General features: G+C 34.4%; 1 long non-coding RNA gene across 1 annotated transcript; it reads left to right on the top strand.

The window, feature by feature from the left end:
• Positions 1-18,222: 18,222 nt before the first annotated feature.
• Positions 18,223-20,597, top strand: LOC143052704 (uncharacterized). Its single transcript, XR_012971213.1, has 2 exons — positions 18,223-18,382; positions 20,317-20,597. It is a non-coding gene; the product is annotated as an uncharacterized LOC143052704 (long non-coding RNA).
• Positions 20,598-22,809: the final 2,212 nt, after the last annotated feature.

Raw genomic sequence — 22,809 nt, 5'->3', positions numbered from 1 at the left:
ACCCGAAATTTCGACAGTTCAGTAGTTCAATAGTCCAATGTACATCCCTAATGTAATACTGTAATACTGTATTTCACTGTATTATATACATCGGGGACTTATAAAGGAGTTTAATACAGATTCAGGATGAAGATATACCGAGACCTCTGTTTTGGGGTGGTGGGAAGGGGGAGTTGGCAAAACACTAAATGACGCTTTTAAAACATAATTAATCATTGCTTTTAATTACACGTTTGCGTCTTTTGTGGTTTGATGAAGTTCATTTATTCAGTTAAGCATGGACCGGAGCATGATGTTATAATATGCATACTAGTTGTTTTGTGTCAAGTAATTTTTCTGCAAAAGAAATTCGAATCGAACACCTAATAACTATATGATAACATGGACCGTAAAAGTTCAAAACTTCTTCGCAAAGTTAAGTCTACATATGGCCCGACGCACTGATAGCATATAGCGCAATTCATGCGGATACAAAAGTGATACGAAAGCGTCACTCAATTTTGCACCTGGTTTTTCTGATATATCACATTCGACCCGGCAAGACAATTAATTTTTATTTATTTATGTGTTTAATGATCAATAATATGATTACCAAATGATTATAATCGATATGTAACCTGGGATTAGTATTCGTATATATTACTGATGCCCCGGGTGTAACGTATCAATAATACCGTGAGTTATATTTTAAGGACACATCGCCTGGCAGCAATGCACTTATAATTGTAATATTCATTCCTTATCTAATTATTTTATTATTTATTCTGTAGTTTTGGCGAGGTCAAGTACGCTTCACATTCGTGTGTTTACGTTAATTATATGCGGTCTGGGAAATAGATGTAGATCTTGTTTACATTTTTGTCACGGTTGTAATGGCGGTCGCTATTACAACAACGCCTAGGAGTCGCATCCTAAACCAAGGCAGATAATTGGAAAAATCTGTCTATACTGCATACTGGAAGCAAATGTATATGCATTATACTGAAACATTGTCCTATTTATAATCATTAAATTTCAAGCAAAGAATGCTCACTGAAAATGTATTTTGTGGTTATCTTATGTCGTAATTTGCTTGAATTCGTTCTATACATATATAGTATTTGCATAATAAACTATATTTTGCATATAGATTTTTGTTATTAATATTCAAAAGCAGACATTAAGGTGGTATGGGTGTCTTCCTCCATCTTGGATTGTAAAAAACAGAGAATCAAAGGTCCAGATTTTCCATCAAGTTAGCAAAATTTGATGCAGGAATGCAGATGTTTAATGTACATTTTCATTTAAAAGTACCAATTTATAAGAATATAACTTCTAAATATTGATATTTTTGCAAATGTTAATTATTTTGGGTTGTTTTTTTTTAAGGGGAGGTAACTCTAAAAAGTGTATTTTCTGAAGGATTCTGTATGGAATTTTCCTATTTTGTATTTTAGCCGGAAAAAACGTACGGTGATCCTATCTTTTCTTTTGATATTAACAAAGCAGTGTCTGAAAGCTATCTTTTCCTGAAGTATTTAACAATTCTATCATTTTGTTTAGTTTCTAATCACAAAATGGTGTTTTTTCCTGTATAATCCATGCAAAATGTGTCATTTTGTCCCGTCCTGTAGCTTGAGAAAATGCGCGGTGACCTATCATTTTTATTATATTTTTCAACATGTATCAATAGATACAACGTTTTGGCAAAGTATGAACAAATTCTATCATTTTTATTTTAGACTCCCATACCACCTTAATAAAATTCATATTGCTTAGACTAGGATGTTTTTAAACTCATTAAAGATACCAGGGTTTTACCCGCGTTTTGTCCATTTTTGACATTCATTAGTGGCGATCGAATCAAAAGTTGAAGAACAATAAAAACTGACGCATTCCGAAAAATTGTGCGATAAGTGACACCACCATATCTATCTGGGGTAGACAAACTTAACCTTTTCGAATATTCAACCTTTATCAGCATTTCATTTTCATATCAATGATATTTCATGAATATCATGTGATAATATAAGAGTTACGATATCATTACATTCGAAATAGGAGTATCGTCTATAATTAAGGCACATCCATCATAAATTTTGGTGGAGTGAATTTCTGAGAAAATCAAAACAGATTATTTGTGTTCTATAAGTCATCATTATCAAGCCAAAGCTTTGAACTCTTCTTGTGCATTTGAGATCACTACTGTTAATCTCATTTCCGCCTTGACGTTGTTATTTATAGTGTTTCTATATCATATGTGACTAGTGATTATATTTTTTAAGTAGGACTATTACTAATACTATCAATATTGTTTTAAACTTCCTTCTAGAAAAATCTTAATTGTATACCCGAATCAGTCTCAATAACCCCCTAGTATTAATTTAAAATGGGTTGAAAACAAAAAAAGGTAAACAGTTTTGACTTCAAACACTTCAAAACGATCTTATCAATTACAAGTTTTTACAGAATTGGCTGTTTTAAAAAATATGATTGCATATAAATTTTGGCTGCGACTTCCATAACGTCTACTTCTCTGATGAGAAAGGTCAATATGTTAGATTTACTATAAGATCTGTGATGAATGTATGTTTCGGTAACGAAGTCAGGTATGCTATAAGTATTCTTCGGGCATTAATTGCGCGCTTTTATTTGCAGACTTGTTTCTGTTATGTTTTGAATCATAGACTGAGGCCAAACTCAGTTTAAATTCCATTTAATTAGTATATCAAACAGCACGTACCCTTTATTGCTTACGTCTTTCGATAAATAGACAAAAAATCTCTAAATATACTGCCATATCTTTCCTGATATCTTTCCTGATAGACACTTACTTTAAATCAATCAAATATGAACAGCAATGCACGCCCTATATATATTTCTATTTTACACGGGAAACTCTACAAAAACATTACAACAAAAGGGACGCTCTCTTGTCCCTATTGATTGAATTTTTAAATGGGGGATGTTCCATAGCGCCATCTAAATTTGTTACACGCCAACGCGTTCGCTTATCAAATGACAAAATGGGAAATTCTCTTATGTCAAATGGCGTATTTCAGAAAAGAAAAGATATAAATTACTTATTGTTTGGATTTCAGTTGAAGGTGAACGAACCAAGGTTGCATGCAAAATTATAGCAAAATCTGAAACATAGCCCATTTACTGTTTCTTGACCTTAACAAAATATACAAGTAATATGCCTTCTTGCTTTTTGTGTTTCTGTGTTGCATATTTGTTAGTTTTGAATATGCTGTTGATATTCATGAAAGTTTTGGGGAAAAAACGTTGGATTCATCATGTTTATAAAATACCGTGCGTGTTTTTAAAGAGGCTCACAAATGATAATAGGTCAAGGTAACTTTGTTGACAAGTTCATTTATCTTTGCACTTTTTCAACTTTTACAACTTCGTGACCGTGGAAATGGTGCAAAATTGAAAATGTTATTTCAACTTCATAGAACATACAAACATAAGATATAATTGCAGTTCAATGCTGGATAATTTTCGAGGTCCTTGTATTGTCCTATTTCTATCAGTTTTTAAACCAAATTATGTTCATTGTGTATATCCTTATAAATGAATAAAAAATAATGTGTGACCGTATTCTTCTAAACAAAAAAATAAACGTAAACCAATGCCTGTGCATTTCCAATATCAAATCAATCACCCCCCAGTTATTTTCTTAACTAGCTTTTAAGCGATTTAAAATCAGATAACGCACATTGAACTTTGATTGTATGTGACACACGATGCATAATTCAATAAGGATAATAACATTTTCATTAGGGTAAACATGTTTGGATTCATGAAACGACATTCAAAAATTTATCAACCAGCTTATACATGTTTTCGAGGTCTGAGATCGTTAGATACCAGAAAAGTCTGTTGATTACTTTATTCTAGTAAACCGACTTGTATTCCTTTTTCGATTATGACATTTTGTATGAATTATTTAGCGTACAGCGGTGATTCATTTTCAACAGTTTAATACTGTATATATGGAACATTTATTTGTCATATTATTTGGGTGTTCTTTCATAGTTGGAGATCCATTTGTAATCCCTACTCGGTTTGGTTTATTTTTAGCTAAAACACAAGCGTGGTTACGTTGCTACTATAGTTATCAAAGGTACCAGGATTATAATTTAATTCGCCAGACGCGCGTTTTACACGGACTTTTTCAAATTGATTTTATATGTTTCTTGATGTAAATACGTGACTAAATTAAGAACGATAGAATATTTTAACATTTGGCCAAAATGTAGCATTTGTCATGCTTTTAAATTCTTTTATTAATACGATATTTGTAATGGCCTGACCATTAAGTATAACCGACGATTGGCTCAAGCAGAAAAGACTATCAGGTGCTGATACTTTAATCAAGAGTCTAACAAATGGTAAAAAGCTGAAAAACAAATAAAATACAATTTTACAATGTGTTCAATTAATGTTATTAAAACGAAATGTCAAATGTAATAGATAGCACAGTCCGTTGAATCCGAGAAAATATTGTACTTTCAAGAGCAGTTAAATTTCCAGTGTTTCACGGAGAGAATGTTCAAATATGTATAGAGTAATTTGGAGGCTTCAAAAACAATGTTGTAAAGTTAACTCACTCTGTGGTTAGCCACGAATTGTGTCCTAGATGACGTTTGTCTATTGAAAAGTTCTCCAGAACTGGTATGACCTTGCAATGTTCGGTTTGAGATCCGTGTGAGCAGGGGAAAGGTAGCGATGATACGATGTTTTAATGTTCTTATAAGGTTAAAGATGAATAATCCTCCTAGACTGGAACACATAAATAGATTAAGAATATAATCAAACGAACTATATGAATTACGGAACGGTGTAACAGAATACTCCCCGTCTGATGTCTATCTGACATCACTATTCCATAAATTTTTCGAACATGAATACAAGATTTACACAAATGAATTAATCCCAATATAAATTGAATATATACAGGTGAAATGTCCACTATTGGTCGTGTGAGAAATATCACGTCTCAACTTACGACATTTCACTATAAAGTTTCCAGAATAGATTAATTCCATGAAAAACTGGGTTCGGCACAGTTTCTTGTCCTATGAAGAAGGATCTCTCTAATGAGATCGCTGTGATTTGTAGAATGTTCCATAGCTGTTGTTGAGATAGTAGGAACTGTTTTCTCCAACGTTGTGAGACGGCGACGACGGTTAAAGGTGGTCCTCCGATGGGTATGACGAGAGTTAATATTTGATCCTCTTCCGGTTTGGCGAAAAGCTCCATCTTCTTTAGTATCAGGCAAAATTAAGCGTTTCGTCTTAATGTTCAATCCTGCTGATCTTGCAGTTTTATCTGTGAAGTGGGGTCCTCTATGTTTGATTTTGTTGTAGTAATGTCCAAGAAAAGGTGTTACTTTGTGGTGATGTCCAGATAAGACTACTGGTTCCTTTTCACTTATATTCAAGTCAGATTTGGCAATAGGTCCTTCTTTCGGAATAGGTTTGTGAATGCTATTGATTTCCTCTCCATGAACTTTAGGTTCTGTTGATTTCGGATTGAAACTTTCTTTATCTATAGATTTTTCTATAGAAGTCACAGATTTTTCTTTTAGTGACGCGAGTGATGTCCCTTTAGATGAATTTGTGCGTTTACCAGGCTTGGTACTAGGTCCTGTACATTCAAGGGATTGTATTGAATGCGATTTAGCGACCTTGGCATTCGAAGGAAAGTTTTTGTTGTTAGACTGAACAACAATTGGATTATTGTCCTTAACGGCTATTTCCGGTCTTGAGGCAAGACGTTGTTTTGATTCCGTGATTGAAACGTAAGTTATCTTTGTGTTGACTTCAATAGGAACAGTTTGCTTGTCAATGTATGTATTTCCAATTATGACCCAACCAAGTCTCAACTTTTGGGCAAATGGAGTTCGGGATGGTCCTAGGCGTTGTTCAAGGACGTGGTGTGCCTCTATAAGGTCCCTTCCAATTAGGAGTAGAATTTGACAACGTTCCTCTAGTGGTGTAATACTTCCTCTGAGTTCTGTCAGATGAGGATGATGCATTACAACTTCAGGAGTAGGAATTTCGTCTCGATTATTGGGAATATTATTACTTTCAATTAATGTAGGCAGATCAAATTGTACGTCACTATGTACAGATTTTATGACGAAATCTTTTCCTCTTTTCCCGGAAGTAGCTACTCTGCCGGAGCATGTCGTAAGAGAGTAGTTTTCAGGTTTCTCCCGAACGTTGAACAGACTGAAGAATTCAGGCGAGGCAAGAGACCGGTTGCTTTGGTCGTCAATAATGGCGTACATCCTGATAATTTTGTCTGTCTTGTCCTTGTGGTACACGTCCACAGGTAATATCTTGGCATAAGATTTCTCGCTCTTTTGATCTTTGTAGATCTCTGTGCAGATCGAACTTACAGAGGTTAACTTTGTTTCAGCTGACTCTGTCTGCTCCCCGCCGTAGACTTGTGTTAGCTCCCCGCCGTAGGCTTGTCTGGGTGAGCTAAACTGGGAACTTTCAGATTGGTGTGGTCTAATGATGTGAAGTGCTGTGGTGTGTCGTTCACTTCCACACTCGTTACAACTGATACTTGCGTTGCAGTCCCGACTTCTGTGTGTGGTTGACTCACAACAATTGTAGCACACATTATTTTGTCTTAACAGTTCCTTGCGTTCCTCGATTGGTTTGGAACTTGTAACTCATCAGTCACGTTCTTGAAGCCTGCTTTCCAAGTATGAAAGGATTCTGCCCGATCGTTAAAGCTTGTTAATCGGGAGAAAAGCAGGTCCTTGCGTAAGAGGAATCTAGTTATCTCTGATGTAAGGTTGATTTGTTGCTGGTGTGCAACAGGGATCTCTTCTATTACGTCTTGTTTTGTGCGTAAGACAGGGATCGCTTCTTTAACACCCTGCTTTTGGTGTTCAGTAGGGGTCATATCTGAAAGACCTAGTTTTTGTATGCCGGTTACTAATCCCAGATCTGGGATAAAGGTAACTTCCGGTGACTTATTATCGGAAGGCAAGACGGCAGATGTCTGTGTCAGCAAGTTCGATGCCACGGATGGCGCGAACGCTGGTGCTTCGTGACTCAGCTCGATCTTAACAGGAATTTGTGTTTTCTTTTGAGGTCCTGTTACTTCCTTAACAACAGTTGATACAGGAAGTTTATTGACGAAATCTTGCACACGCTGGAGCGGGTCTTCCTTTTCGTCAGGGAGATCGCTATACGCTTGGCTATCATCGTATTCCAGGATACGAGCCTCGGCTTCTGCGGCTGCAGCTTCTCTCTGTGCTTCAAGAAGGTTAAATTTGGCTTTAAGCTCGGCCTTTTCCCGGCTTACTCGTGCGGCTTCTTGTTGCATTTGAGCCTTCCTGCGCATAGCCTCTTGTTCTAATTGCGTTTTTCTGTGAGCGGCCTCCTGTTCTAGCTGAACTGTTCTCTGTGCGGCCTCATATTTACGTTGAGCGACTTCTTGCTCCATTTCAGCTTTTTTGCGTGCTGCTTCCTGTTCCATTTCATTTTGTCTGAACAGGGCTTGTTCTTCTAACATTGCTTCCTGTTGTAGGATAAGGGCATGTTTTTCGACAAATGCTATCTTAGACTTTGCAGCCTCTGCCTTGGCTCGCTTTCTCCGTGCCAGGCTTGACATGTCTGACACGTTAGAGCTACCGCTGTGCGAGGTTTTCTTACCCTTTGAGGTCTTTGTTTTAGTGGATTTGGCCTTTGTTAGAGCGAGGCGATGCTCGTGTAGTTTTTCCATAACTAGCTCCACTTTGGACAGACGTAAATCCAAAGAGAGTTTACATGCATCAATTTCTTTTTGACTCTCCAATGTTCGGGTCCTTTTCAGAAAGTCTAGGTATTCATCTGTGAGCCTACGATAATTATTACAGGCTTTCACAAGTTTGTCCTGGACTGTAAGGAGTTGCTGGAGATCGTTAGGAGGCGTTGTTACTTCCAATAACTGGGATTCAATGTCTGCCCAGAGAGCCTCTAGTTCCTGATAGAACTTGTCACGTTTTTCAGTGAAAGCTCCTTGTCCTTTTTCCGTGAGGTCACGTACTCGCCTAGCCTCGGGAGTTTCATCTGACTGTGATGTATTAGACGGATTTTCTAATAGTTCAGGGACATCTCCTTCTTGGGGCTGAATCTCTTCTTGTTGTTCCACATGACTGGGATCCATGTTGACTCAACGTTGTTAGGTTGCTGTCCAGTATACACAAGATATGTAGTCCACTGTCAGTGTGAAGGTATGTACGTTGCTACGTTGTCGTTCCTTGTCTGGATATGTAAAGACAGGTTGTCGTCAATTTACTGTACGTCAAGGGATGACGCGTACATGCAGGGCTCAACAGGTAGGTTGCTGTGTAGCTGTGGAGTGGCGTTATCTGTGAGACACAACAGGCAAGTTGAAGACTTTTTACTGTAATGGCCTGACCATTAAGTATAACCGACGATTGGCTCAAGCAGAAAAGACTATCAGGTGCTGATACTTTAATCAAGAGTCTAACATATGGTAAAAAGCTGAAAAACAAATAAAATACAATTTTACAATGTGTTCAATTAATGTTATTAAAACGAAATGTCAAATGTAATAGATAGCACAGTCCGTTGAATCCGAGAAAATATTGTACTTTCAAGAGCAGTTAAATTTCCAGTGTTTCACGGAGAGAATGTTCAAATATGTATAGAGTAATTTGAAGGCTTCAAAAACAATGTTGTAAAGTTAACTCACTCTGTGGTTAGCCACGAATTGTGTCCTAGATGACGTTTGTCCTTTGACAAGTTCTCCAGAACTGGTATGACCTTGCAATGTTCGGTTTGAGATCCGTGTGAGCAGGGGAAAGGTAGCGATGATACGATGTTTTAATGTTCTTATAAGGTTAAAGATGAATAATCCTCCTAGACTGGAACACATAAATAGATTAAGAATATAATCAAACGAACTATATAAATTACGGAACGGTGTAACAGAATGATATTGGTATACACGTTGAGATAATTGTTACATTCTGTTAACAGTATACATAAAAAAATGACATATGAAATAAAAGCTCATATATATATATACAAATTCTAATTTCCTCAGGCAAAATGTTTAAGTTGGTATGACTTTTTTAGACGACGACGACATATTAAATAAACTCATCAAAAATACCCGGATTGAAATTTTATATATTTGCAAAACAGACTCATCAGTGACGCTCGAATAAAAAAAATCAAATAGCCAAATAAAGTACGAAGTTGAAGAGCATTGAGGACCAAAAATTCCATAAAATTTCTGAATTCCTAAAGAGCACTCTAAAGTTAGATTTGATAGTTGCTTTTTTGTGCTTCTTTGTTAATTATTTGTATATTTTGGGATTGTGTCAATGTGATGACTGCTGAACCCATATTTTGACAATGTCAACTAGTATATCTGTTTTGTTCACGCATCCTTTTTATATATTGGAATTTGATGCAACTGTAATATACAAGAGAGAGGTTTGGCGCTATAAAACCAGGTTCAACCAACCATTTTCTACATTTGAAAATGCCTGTACCAAGTCAGGAATATGACAGTTGTTTTCCATTCGTTTGATGTGTTTTGTTATTTAATTTTGCCGTTTGACTAGGGACTTTCCATTTTGAATTTTCCTCGGAGTTCAGTCGTAGAGTTGTCACTTGTTAAAAAGTACTTAAACAATATACATATGCAAATTTACAGATCTAACATTGGATCACAAGACAAGGTAAGACACAGCTGAAAACACTTATTATACGTACTCCAAATATCAGCACATCAATGTTAAGTCTGCAAATTTTCGGAAGGAACCTTTTGTTCTTTCCTCGCCGGGGTTCGAACTAATGATATAAGAATATCGAAACAACAGCACCTGCACTGTGTCCATCATTCTAGACCACTCGGGTACCTATACTGAACTTATAATAAGCTTACGGTGGCCTAGTGTTACTTTTCTTAGTGAGGAAAAATTAGGGTTGAAACACAGTATATGCTATGTAAGCCAGCAGGATGGAATCGGTTGCCGATTAGCTAAATATATACAGTAAAGGATCGTATGATATAGTCACGCAATTATTTATTTCGATAAGTACTCCAAGTGACAGCTCTACGACAGATCCATACATTGGATCATCAGTGAAGGTGATGCACGGCTGAAAACACAATGTATATTCAAAACTTCTCTAATATATCAGCACAATAAGTATAGATGATCGGGTTTTGCACACATTGATAACGTAATAAATCAGCCGTGAGCCACAATGTGAACCATTTTGGCGAGTGAGCGCATTGTGAAGAAAACCCGATTATCTGTTTATCGTTCTAAAACTTGTCTTTATCCTCTCCCAATGACAGTTTTACGATTGAGGAAAACAGGCTTGATAACGTCTCCTTTCACATTGTGACGTCGCTGATAATGCCTGGTCTCGTTTTGAATCATTAGTGACGCTCGAATCCAAAAGTGTTAAAAGTCAAATAAAGTATGAAGTTGATGAGAATTGAGGACCAAAATTCCTAAAAGTTTGCCAAATAGAGTTAAGGTAATTTATTCCTGAGGTAGAAAAGCCTGAGTTTTTGAAAAATTCAAAAGTTTTGTTAACAGTTAATTTATGAATATAACCTTAATTCATGTCAGAACAGAAGTGCTGACTACTTGGTAGTGGAAACCATCGGGGAATTAAAACTCCACCACCAGTGGCATCGACCCAGTGGTGGAAAATAAACCCATCATAGATGTGCGGAGGCAAATATTTGTTCTTTCCTCGACGGGATTCAAACTCATTACATGGGGATATCGAGACATCACCGCCTGTACTATGTCAGATATGAAATCGCATAATTTTAATGAAAAGTGTTACAAATTATTTGTATTTCGCTTTTGAATTTGCATATTTGTCAAAGATCTTGGACCACCGGTTTCTGTTAGTTTACAATCACAGATGTTGTCAGACACCAAATACATGATTAAGAGTATGAATTGATTATACATGTACACGTCAACATTGCTTAAAATGTACCCACTGAAATTCATACTATGAAATATGCGATTTATGTTATTCATAGTCAGGTTGTTCCCCCATTTTTAGCCTGCTGAAGTGATACCAACGTACAAGTTCTATGTAAATTGGGAGCAATGGATTTTAGCTGAATGGTTTTACCTGGTTTCAAGAGTCCATTACAATGTTTGAGTAATTTATCTTTTGTAGCCTAAATTTTCGCTACTGGTTGTCAATGCAACAAAAAATGTCTGCATTTTCGATTTGAATAAAATTCAAAACAATTAGAATAACTATATGTAATTTCAACATTACCTTTTACTTCAACAGAACCAGTAAGAACTCCTAACTTGTATACCAATGATCAAGTATATATGTGTCTATAAATTATATGCCTTGTATATAAAGGAATATACTAGTCTGAAAACAACAACTACCTGGGTTTTTTTTTAAATATTTTTGAAAGAATTCATGATAAAATCCTTCAAAAATGAATCGATGTCTTTTAAATGCCGGAAAAATCGGTTAAAAAAATTAAAAGAATTTAAAAGAATATACTATTACCCTTTATCTAAATACAAATTTGAAATGAGGATCACATAAAAGAAGAGATGATTGAATATTGTCGCAAAAATAATTCTACATATAGCTGACATAGCATTAAATAAAATGTTCGTATTCTAAAGGTTAAAGAAGGAAAAAACTTTTGGAACATTTGTGTAAAACTTTGGTGAACATGCAGAGCAAAAGGTAAAATCACAACACTTTTGGAATTTATCTGTAATATGTTTGTATAAAAGGAATCTGGTTTTAAGGTAGCAAAATATAAAGATTTTTTTACTTCCAATCTACAACCTTTAAAATGCTGCTACTTTAAATTAAATGATATGAGCATATCGGCCCTAATACGGAAAAATCAGCATGTGCAATACTGAAAACGTGCCACAGTCGCTATGAATCAAGAGTTAATATTGCTTATTGAACAGGGCCAAAACGGAAAAAGCCGTATTGGCCCATTGGCTAATACAGGACGTTCACTACCGGTTTCAATTTTCGTATGCCATTACTTAACTTTGGTGGTATCGTTATGCATAAAAACATTTGTATTATATCTTTTAAATTAAAATCATGAAATAAATCAGGTTAAATGTTGTGCAATGTTTTTAAAAGTATTAAAGTCTCGAAACGGAAAAAAATCGGGCAAATATGGAAAAGGCCGTATTGGCCCATGGGTTTTTAATTTTCTAAAAATACTTGAATAAAAGTGTTACATTTCGCCTCCGAGGGTATCACAAGCCCAGTAGTCAACACTTCGGTGTTGACGTGAATATCAATAATGTGGACATTTACACAAATTTACTGTTTACAAAACTTTCTTCGTAAAACTAAGGATTATCCCAGGCATAGATTACCTTAGACATTTTGGAATTTTGGATCCTCAATGCTCTTAAACTTTTTACTTGTTTGGCTTAATAAATATTTTGATATGAGCGTCACTTATGAGTCTTATGTAGATGAAACGCGCGTCTGGCGTACTAAATTATAATCCTGGTACCTTTGATAACTATTGTGAACTGGCTGTGTCTGTATTGGCCCTATTATAGATTGTCGGTCAGCTGTATTGGCCCTCGACTCTTGGAGTCTCTGGTCCATGAAATCTCGGGTGGACTGACAATTACTATGTAATTAAGTAATTAGTGGTAGGGATGAGCCGCTGGAATAGGTCACTATGTAATGCTCCATTATTTATGAAAAGGGTGAGAAATTCAAATTAATATGTATATCAAAAGGTTGGTATAATCACTTGCTCGATTTATCATAAGTGTCTGAAACTAATCAGATGTCAGTATTTATTTTCAATGGGTTAAATCAAAGTTGTAAATACATCAGTTATTTGTCAAACCAATTAATTTCTATTTATTCCAATGTGGTATTTCCACTGATGCTAGTAATAGATGCTATACATTTGATCATTTTGACATTTGCACCTAGTTAACATTCATAGGTTTGTATACATGAAACAGGGTAACAATTATTATAAAAGAAAATCTGTAGTGTCAGAGCTCTTTAAGTGGGAACGACTATGTGACTTTTTATCAGTTTTTCATTTGAAATATAAAACGCAGTGAAAGTGTAAACTTGATGTCTCTGCTGCTCACCCCTACCAAAAATTTATTGAAGAATCTTTTTCATTTGAATGAATTAAGCTCTTTCCATCTTTATGACTATACAGAAAATTTTAACGAAATATTAATCAACACAACAGGAGCTACAAAAGGGTGTCTCAAATTATCGCCATCGTATTCCATTCTCTCAAAAATCTGTAATTAGTGTCTACATCCTTACCACATTAATGTAGATAATGTTTGATAAGGTGTAAAATGTGATCTATGCATTCTACCCAAAACCTATGACACAACCTTTTGAAGAAAATGACTCTAGGAACAACATGTAATAAAATCAGTGAAGATGCTAATTTCAATTGAAAGTGGTAATTTCTTGTAAAATTGTGTAGCCACAGTGAACATTATAATTGATTACTTAATGTTTTGTATAATACTAGCATTGGATTAATTTGACAGAGTAATCTGTTAGCTGTCCATTGATACAACTTTTATAAATTTTCAAGCATTATAAAGTTTATCTCAAGTTTAGTCTCAAGTAAGAAAGTTACAACATTTCAAAAATTCGTTATTTAAAGATGGCCACCACCTTTTCTAAAATGGTTGTTTTTTTTCAGGTTTAAGATACTTAATTTTCTGGAAAACGTTTTCTTTGGCCTTCTTTTAGAATAGAATATTATAAGATTTGGTGGCTACCTTCTTTTAATGTGACATATATAATAGAAATGAATATTTGACATGTTCAGGGTTTGCGCATGCGCAAAAAAGTTACCAAATTAGCACAAAAACATTTGAACTATTCATTATATACTTAGCGCTTTTGGATTTTTAATGACGTTATGAATTTGTTTAATACCATTTTTAACGTTATGATACACATGCGTTTAACAATTTTGCACATGCGCAGACTATTTATAGACATAAAGAGCGATTTGCACGCACTACAACAACACAATGATGCAAATCGTTGTTCATATTACAGATAAGGAATTGGATTTTGTAAACATATCTGTGTCATCATTTCATTCCTCTGAACATCTAGGGTCTTCTGTTCAAGCTCGTATAACTTCTATGATGCCACTGTTTGAAAACACGTCCTTTCATGTCCAATGATCAAGCATTCATTGGATAAGGTGAAAAAGGTGGTTATACCTTTCTAAATCCCGGGCAACCATAAATTATATCTTCAGATCAACCACTTTGGTATGGCTAAGCAATATCAGTGGGAATGGCCAGATTTGTACTGAGAAGATAAGTTTATCGTCATGTTTGGTGGATTGTGCATTGCAATGCCTTGTTTTAAAAGTCTGAGTCAAATATTGCGTGATAGTGGATGGACATGTGCCCTCACTGAAGCCGACATTACAACAACTAGAATGGCAGATTATTTGCATGTATGTTCAAATGTAATTAGGACTAACCACTCGCATTAGATGACAGCATGTGTTTTCTTGAATTGATAATGTCAGCTTATGAAAGCGTAAACGCGGAAAATATAACTCATGACTCTGTGACGTTAAAGTATTTGATCAACTGGTGTAAGGAAAAAGAGTCACCTCGACCACAGTGTAATTTCTGGCGTTCAATTATGAATTAAGAAATTCTTGTGCTTTTGGCAGTACGTCCATTTCACAAGTCATGCATATACTGTACTTTGCAAATAGTCCATACCAAGCATGATGCCGTATTTTGTTTGTCTTGATCATGTTTATTATGCTCGATGGTTACCGATCCATTTCCGAGATATGTAATCCCTTCACGAACATCACCCAAAGGTAGCAATGGAATTTGCAAGTGGTAATTTACTATGTGTAAGACCAGATAGTTGTTTTCTTAAATCACACATCGGCACAAAAACAAAGTAATGCAATTGTAAAGGGCGATGTTGGTGCCATACGTTTACCCGAAGATCCCTTTGCGACGATGTATGGTAGCTGGATCAGAATTCAGTAGATGAATTTTAAAGATCTAGTGGTTTGAGTAATTCTACAACAGATGAACAACATATTGAAGACTCTACGATACACAAAAGTATTTCTTCGAAAAACTTGAAAGGCTTTCCAAAGTGATGAACGAGTTTGGAAATTCATTTCTGGAAGAGTCGTCAGATTTGTACACAATTGACTCCTTTAAGGCAGTTGTTGATTCGAGAGGAGGTAAGATATGTATATAAACTCCAATATATTGGGTCCAAACAATACGAAGATCTTTTGAAGCAAATGCAAAACGAAAGAAAATCTTCCTTTTTTATAACCAGATAAAAAAGAACAATTGCCTATAAAAGGCGTTAAATGAAACTGGTAACTTCTTTGTCAACAACAAAGCTGGAGAACCTGGAAAGTGATTGTGATCTCTTTTCTTTACTTTAATTTCTTGTCAAAGTAGATGTTTGACTTGGAAGATTTCTCAAGTCATGAACACCCAAACGTCTTGTCTCAGAATGTCACTTTAACCACTGTTATTACATCACAGCAAGTGGGTATACTTGAAACATTTTGCGTTTTCCCATCAACTGATCCAAATTCTGACGCATTTGTCGTTTGTGGAGCAGCAATGGTTTATTCCAGGCAACCTCGTGGGGCAAAATATTCGATTTGATTATGATATGATTATACAAATGATTTCATACTGCCTTATTATCTAAAATCTTGCAACAATAAGTATCTAAGAGTAGACATTGTATTTGATGTTTATTAAATGAATGATTTAAAGACTGGGACGAGAAAAAAGTTACTACTGCTAGACATAAAGCTGTTGGTTCTGGTACCACGCCAAGGGTTTGGAGTAGTTTTCTCTGTGAAGATGACAACAAAACGGATCTGTTCATATTTCTTACCGACATAATTGCTTCTCTAGTGATTTAAAAATGGTAACTCAAGATGAAAATATTCTTTGCAATTCCAATACGGATACTTCCCAGTTATCCCCCTGTAACCAAATAGAAACAGATACACGCATGATTATCCATGATACGCATGCTGCTGAGAATGATTGTAAAAAGTAATTTTAAGTAGTACTGACACAGATGTAGTAGTATTAGAAATTGCAGCACTCGCTAGATAAGGTGTGGATAAATTGTGAATATGTTTTTGAAGAAATGAAGGCTTTCTATGCATGACTTCCTCTTCATGTCATATCAAATTCGTTTGGTCCTCGTGTAGCTGTTCTTCTTTTCTGCTATGCATTTAATTGATGTGGGACTGTGTCGGCATTTCATGGTTAAGTGAAGAGGTCAGTTTGGCTCACATGGAAAGTGTTCCCAGATGTAACGGACGTTTTTATCCCGCTTTTGTATTAAAACATAGAAACATACTTTGATAACGTAGAAGCATTTTTTTCCATCATGTATGGCAACATCAACATTTGCCGTTAACGAGGCACAATTTGAATCGTTTGAAAGGACGCATCGGTTTTATGATGCTTATCTGCCTACAAGTGGTTCTCTTCCGGTTCACATCGAATAAAGATAAGCATATCAAGGTAGACATGTTTGGACGCATCCCGATTTATGAATTCGACAGGTCCATGTACCAAGTCATGAACACTCAAGATAATGAAAGAAAATAAAACAATGACAGTTTGAAACCAAAATGGATTTCTTTGGCTGCCGTTGCATCCTCGTGTCCGAATTTTTGAAATCCGAATGCAAGAAATCAAGATGTGTGGGTAACTGTTAATGCTACCGTTCTGGTCTTCCTTGTACAGGTGTATGTATTGGTAACTGTCAGATAATTATAAGATAGGTAACCTGTATAGATGCATTTGAACTGAACAAAGACCGTGATATCTCTTGATTAGTTGATAGAAATGATAAAATTGACATTTTCCACGTTGTTGCCACTATTTTGAAACCGGAATTCAGTTTGTTCTTCATGTATGTTTTATTGTATCGTACCTTAGGAACTTTAATTGAAGTTTTATCAAAACTAACATTGGATTATACCTATAAAACAGATTTAGCCAATTGGATATGACGTCATTTCCAAATGAGCGGTGGCCATTTTGAAAAAATAAAATTTTGTATGGCCAGCAGCTCAATTTTTTAATTATCATTTAGTCAACCTATATTCAAAATTTCATGCTTGTATCACGATTTGCACAAGTATGTTCATAACATCTCTCACTAAAAAGAGGTAAAATGAGTCGCAATATTAAAATCGAACCTGAACACATTCAAGACATCTAGTGCATGTGTGCTTCACTTATGATAGTACATAATATAATGAATGATGGCATTGGTTGTTTTTCTCAGATCCTTAAAAATGAGTTATCACTTGGGGTGGGGTTGGTGATTCATCTGTCTGATTTATAACGTTCAAGAACAGTGTTTTCTACGACAAAGAGCCTGGGAAAAATAATAATGAGTGTTTTTCATACCTTACCATGCTTGTTTTAATGAGGTTCACACTTGAAAACGTTTCATAGTTATATTGTTGATTGTCGATATCTTCAAATAACGTTCTGCACATGCATCAATAAGGTATTATTAAACAAGTCTTGATTTTTTTCTTATTTTATTGAAAGTTTTTGATACATAAATCAGTATCGAGTCGATTCGAAAGGTTATACGCCTACTTGAAGAGTTTAACTACTTGAAGCTATCTAGAGTTCTGGTCTTGAAATTGAACAGTTTTAGTGTTTCACTGCTTGTGTCATCCTTGGAGTTTCAAAATTGTTGAATAATCTTTATTCATCAAACTTGATACAGTTTAAATGGGACTTTTTCTATGTAAACCATATGAGTCGTGTGTTTGTCCATCGTTAAAATTAGCGACATTTCCAAATTGATACAAATGTTTTAATTGTCGACAAACGACTTAGAAATAATAGTTCTCATGGTAAACGCAAAATACGTTTACATGTATCGTCATTGACCACCCTCAATCGAAACATAAGCAAGGTTCTTCAATATGTGTTTTCAGTTACGTTCATGATCAGTTATATTGTACATTAAGAGCATTGCTAACTATCTGGGTTTTTTTTACTTATATCGTTCTAACATCTACGTGTTGTTTATCGAATTGAGAGTCATAATTTATTCTTTTAAACTGTATTAAGTAATTATTTATACACAATCAATGAGGGTTCGATTAATGTTTTCAGATTATTATTTTTTAGGAAACGATATGATACATCAGATAACATCAAATGGAAACCACAGATTACAGATTATCATGACAGACTTTTCAAGCGTTACGAAACACGCAAACTATAACAGTTTCAGATTGTCAAATGAGACGAATGGCTATACACTTTCTGTTGGAGGTTACAGTGGCGATGCAGGTGCCTCATTAATTCCTATGTTTGATTTGATTTTGAGATATGATATGAGCTGCGTCAGATTGAAATCGACCACCTTAACAGGAGCCTGTAATTCAGTGGTTGTCGTTTGTTTATGTGTTACATATCTGTGTTTCGTTCATTTTTTATTTAGATTAGGCCGTTAAATTTCTCGTTTGAATTGATTTACATTCTCATTTCGGTGCCTTTTATAACTGACTATGCGGTATTGGCTTAAGGCCATACGCTGACCTATAATTGTTAATGTCTGTGTCATTTTGGTATCTTGTGGACAGTTGTCTCATTGTTAATCATACTACATCTTCTTGTGTATACTTATGCAAGTGCATGCCTACATATACATGTATAAGACTTTGGTTGATTTTAGAACATTCAAATACGAAATAAAAGATTTTCTGAAAGAACTATTTTATTTTTCTAAATAGATCTTAATATATAACAGACTTTTCGTTGATATTTTTTTCAACCAAATAAAGGGGAAAACAGATGAATTGATATTCATTTACATATTGTCGATCTCTATCCGATGTAGCTCATATGTTATTCGAGATTTCACAAGGGATAAGGGTTATATTCCGTGTCTGTGTTTGTATATCCCCTACGCCGCCAGACTTTCATACCAATATAGCATGAAAGTGATGAAGGGTCTTGATTAAGCGTCCAAATTGTAGATCGTATTGAACATGTTGAATATAACAAATCTGTTGATCACAAATATTCAACTTGTTTAAAATATTAAAAAGGTGAAATTGTCAATAGTAAACTTTTTAACTCTAATTGTTAGTTGAGAACAAATCACATCAAATTTAGGTATAGCTTTCAACAATTTATACATTCAACCAAGGTACATCTTTGTAATTAATGATGTCGGGGTCAACTAGAACGTGTCTTAGTTCTTCATCGACAATATTATTATCTTACTATGGTTTGATTGATAGTTTTAATTTCGCACAAGTAAAACCTTTTTTGCAATGATTTTAAGTTTTCCTGCTGAAGATCAGTGGTTCTTTCTGCTAGCACTCCTTAATTACTCCTACAATTAAAATAAAAATGACCGTCAAATAAAGCAAATAATGTCGAAAGTAGCAGTAAGCAGCAGTTGTGGTTCAATCAATGTTAATAATTATGGTTCATCGGGGCATTTTTCTAGATTTTACTTCAAACTCTAAAATCTAAAAGCCTATTGCGTATACGTGAGAAGTGTATGTGACTGAATGCACTTACCTTTTTTTCTCCATACTGAGGTCGATACTTGATTTGTATCTTAATTAATTAATTTATTAACCGATGATGTAGAAATTGTTTTTTTTTTAAGAAATAATGTCTGCACCAAAGACTTGAATCCTTCGATATTCATATGTACGTATAAATAGCAAACAACCACAGAAAGTATGTAACTGCTCTAAAAAAAAGAGGGGGGAAACACTTAATAATTTCTAATGCAGTCAATGCTTTATTATACCTTCTTTGGGTGATTGAATCAGGAAAATTTGAAAGCCGAGAATGTATGAATATTTGCAAACACGAAGTGCTCTGTAGCCAATAAGGACATCACATAATGCCTCTATTGTAATTTATCATCAGATCTTGATCGATAATATATAACTAAGCCTTTTAAACAATATTGTTCACATCTTGTCACATACTTTATTTGTGACTTATGTAATAAATGCTACTCTTGATTTGGTTTTAAATAACTTAACTTTTAGTCAAACATACTAAAACATTAACAGAAAGATTATTTAAATAGGTATTCGGTTTATTTTAATCGGCAATGGTTCAATTATTACACAATGATAAAGGGCACGTATGGGTTTAAAAAAAGAATTTAAATACTAACCAATTTAGCCACAAATTAACACAATTATGAGCTTACTTATTTGAAAGAATAGATTGATACTGATTTTATATTTTAGGTGACTCTCTAGCCAGACATAACGGACAAAGATTCAGGACAGATGACAGAGAATGACCCTTACTGAGGTTGGAATTGTGCCACACATTATCATTGAGCCTGGTTGTATGAGGCATGTCATGACTCGAACCTAAACGGTTAATATTCCCTGACAGCTGACTGTCCATATGGTACAGGCATTATTTGGTACACATTTCACAACAGCTATTACTACTGCCTCAAATCAATAACGATGATGATACAAAGGAATTAAGATATTAAAAATGAAAACAAACCATGAAATTTCGTTACTTTTATGTACCAAGTCAGGAATATGACAGTTGCTATCCACTTGTTTGATGTGTTTGAGCTTTTGATTTTGCCTTTTAATTATATACTTTGTGTTAAAACATTTTCTCGGAGTTCGGTATTTTTTTATTTTGCTTTTTCCCACCTATATATAATTATATTACAGGCATTTTCTAAATATAGGCATTTTGAAAAATGCCTGAAAATTTTAGGCCTTTTCTAAGATTCAGTCATTATACATAATTTTACTGATTTATTAAAAAAAAACTGTACAATTATTTATCATTTCTCAAAATGTTTGGATGACAGACCTGTTACACAATATTTGTTCTGATTTTTTGTAAATACATTGTTTGGCGTACATTTTGCTGTTTCATTACCTTTACTGACAAACACTTAATTTTCGACACCATTGGGGTATGCAATTAGCACACAAGTCACACATGTATATCTTCTTTTTCAAAGGTTCCAAAAATCAAAGTACACTATATCATGATTAGTTTGACTTATATCTTTTGTCTTATAACTTTTCACGGATTAAAGCAGATCTGCCCATGACGGGTTATGCATCTTTAGCAGGACAAGCTTATCTGTTAAATGCAGTTTTAAGGAAATTTTGCAGTTTAAGTTATTCTCATATAGTCTATAGAGATAAACTGTAAACAACAATAACGTTTAGAAAACTACAATCTACAAATAAGACCAAAATTGTCAATTGACCCCTTATGGAGTTATTGCCCTTTATATTCAATTTAACAAAATATTGCAATCTTTTACAACATTTTCTCAACTTCATATACTGGACCACATACATTTAAAACGTAGCCACAATTTGCAATATACTATCTTGATTGGAAAATCTATCCGATGACACTGCAAACCATATATTTGCAACGCAACAAAAACACAGCCTTGTATGTCGAAACACATTTTGAAGAGGGAAGTTTGTTAATCACTCTTAACGTTAAGAACTCTACCTTTTTTATATTTAATTTTGGGTTATCTGCAGGTGACCTTTTCTATCCCCATTAAAAATACTTACATTTCTAATTGAAAGCGGCAGTCTAAATTTCTGTACCTTATCCGGGTCAATCCCCTACAGAAAAAAACCCATACAAATCATAAATTGTTCATGTCTTAAAAATGCATGACATCTTTGCGACTGAAAGCGAACAAACAGCAATCAGTCAATCAGAAGAAAAAAATCTGTGTGTCTAAAAATGTTTTGTTTTACTGTTTTGAATACGGAATTTTTTTAAATTATATTGTAACTTTTGTTCTATTGACAGAACAATTTGAATTTGTCTTCCTGTCATTTTGACAAAATAATCATATATTCACTACTGGTATCTAAATTAAAAAGTGAGTACGTATTTGACGTAGTTTCACTAAAAAGAACATTACATATGACAAACAAACCTTCCCAGATGGTTTTTGAAAAATAAGTGAATTCTCTGGAACTTCAATTTATTTTCTCTGCAAGATATTGTGTTTTTGTCCTCTTTTGTTAACGATATCATTTTTTTACAAATTACCTGAATCTGTACAGGAATTTGTTGAATTTCGCTTCAAAATTTCAGTCATTTTACAAAATGACTAGGTATTTTTAGACATTTTGTATAATGCATGTCAAGTGTAGGCATTTTATAAATTGACTGAAAATTCAGTTATTTTACAAAATGCCTAAATTTAGAAAATGCCTGTAACATATATATATATATATATATATATATATACACAATATCACTATTGCTGCAATTTTAGATTTGTATGTACAATTGAGGACTAAAATACACGTTGTGTAAGAATGTGATGATAGTTTACTTCACAACTGAACAGGACATAACGATGTTAATAGGTAAATTGTAAACCTGCAAAACAACGTTAGCAACGAATCCTCAAACAGATGACTATTTTGCAATGTTGCTTTTGGACCAGATTTCCCAAAAAATTGTTATAGATTTGAGGATGTACTGCTGACGGACGGACGGGCGAGTTTTAGACATTTTCAATAGCCAAAAGAGATACACGAATTTTCTGCACGACGACTTAAAATTCACACATGAAATTGAGCACGTTAATGAACCTTTAATAATTGTTTTCATCAGAATAAAAGAAAATCATGATGATACATATAGTAATTTGTTGTTAATGAAAATATGGTATATTTCGGGTAAAATCTTAGTCTACCTGAAATGCTAAAATA

Source organism: Mytilus galloprovincialis, chromosome 11 (genome assembly GCF_965363235.1).
Source record: "Mytilus galloprovincialis chromosome 11, xbMytGall1.hap1.1, whole genome shotgun sequence".
NCBI lineage: Eukaryota > Metazoa > Mollusca > Bivalvia > Mytilida > Mytilidae > Mytilus > Mytilus galloprovincialis.
This window is presented reverse-complemented; position numbering and strand designations above follow the sequence as displayed.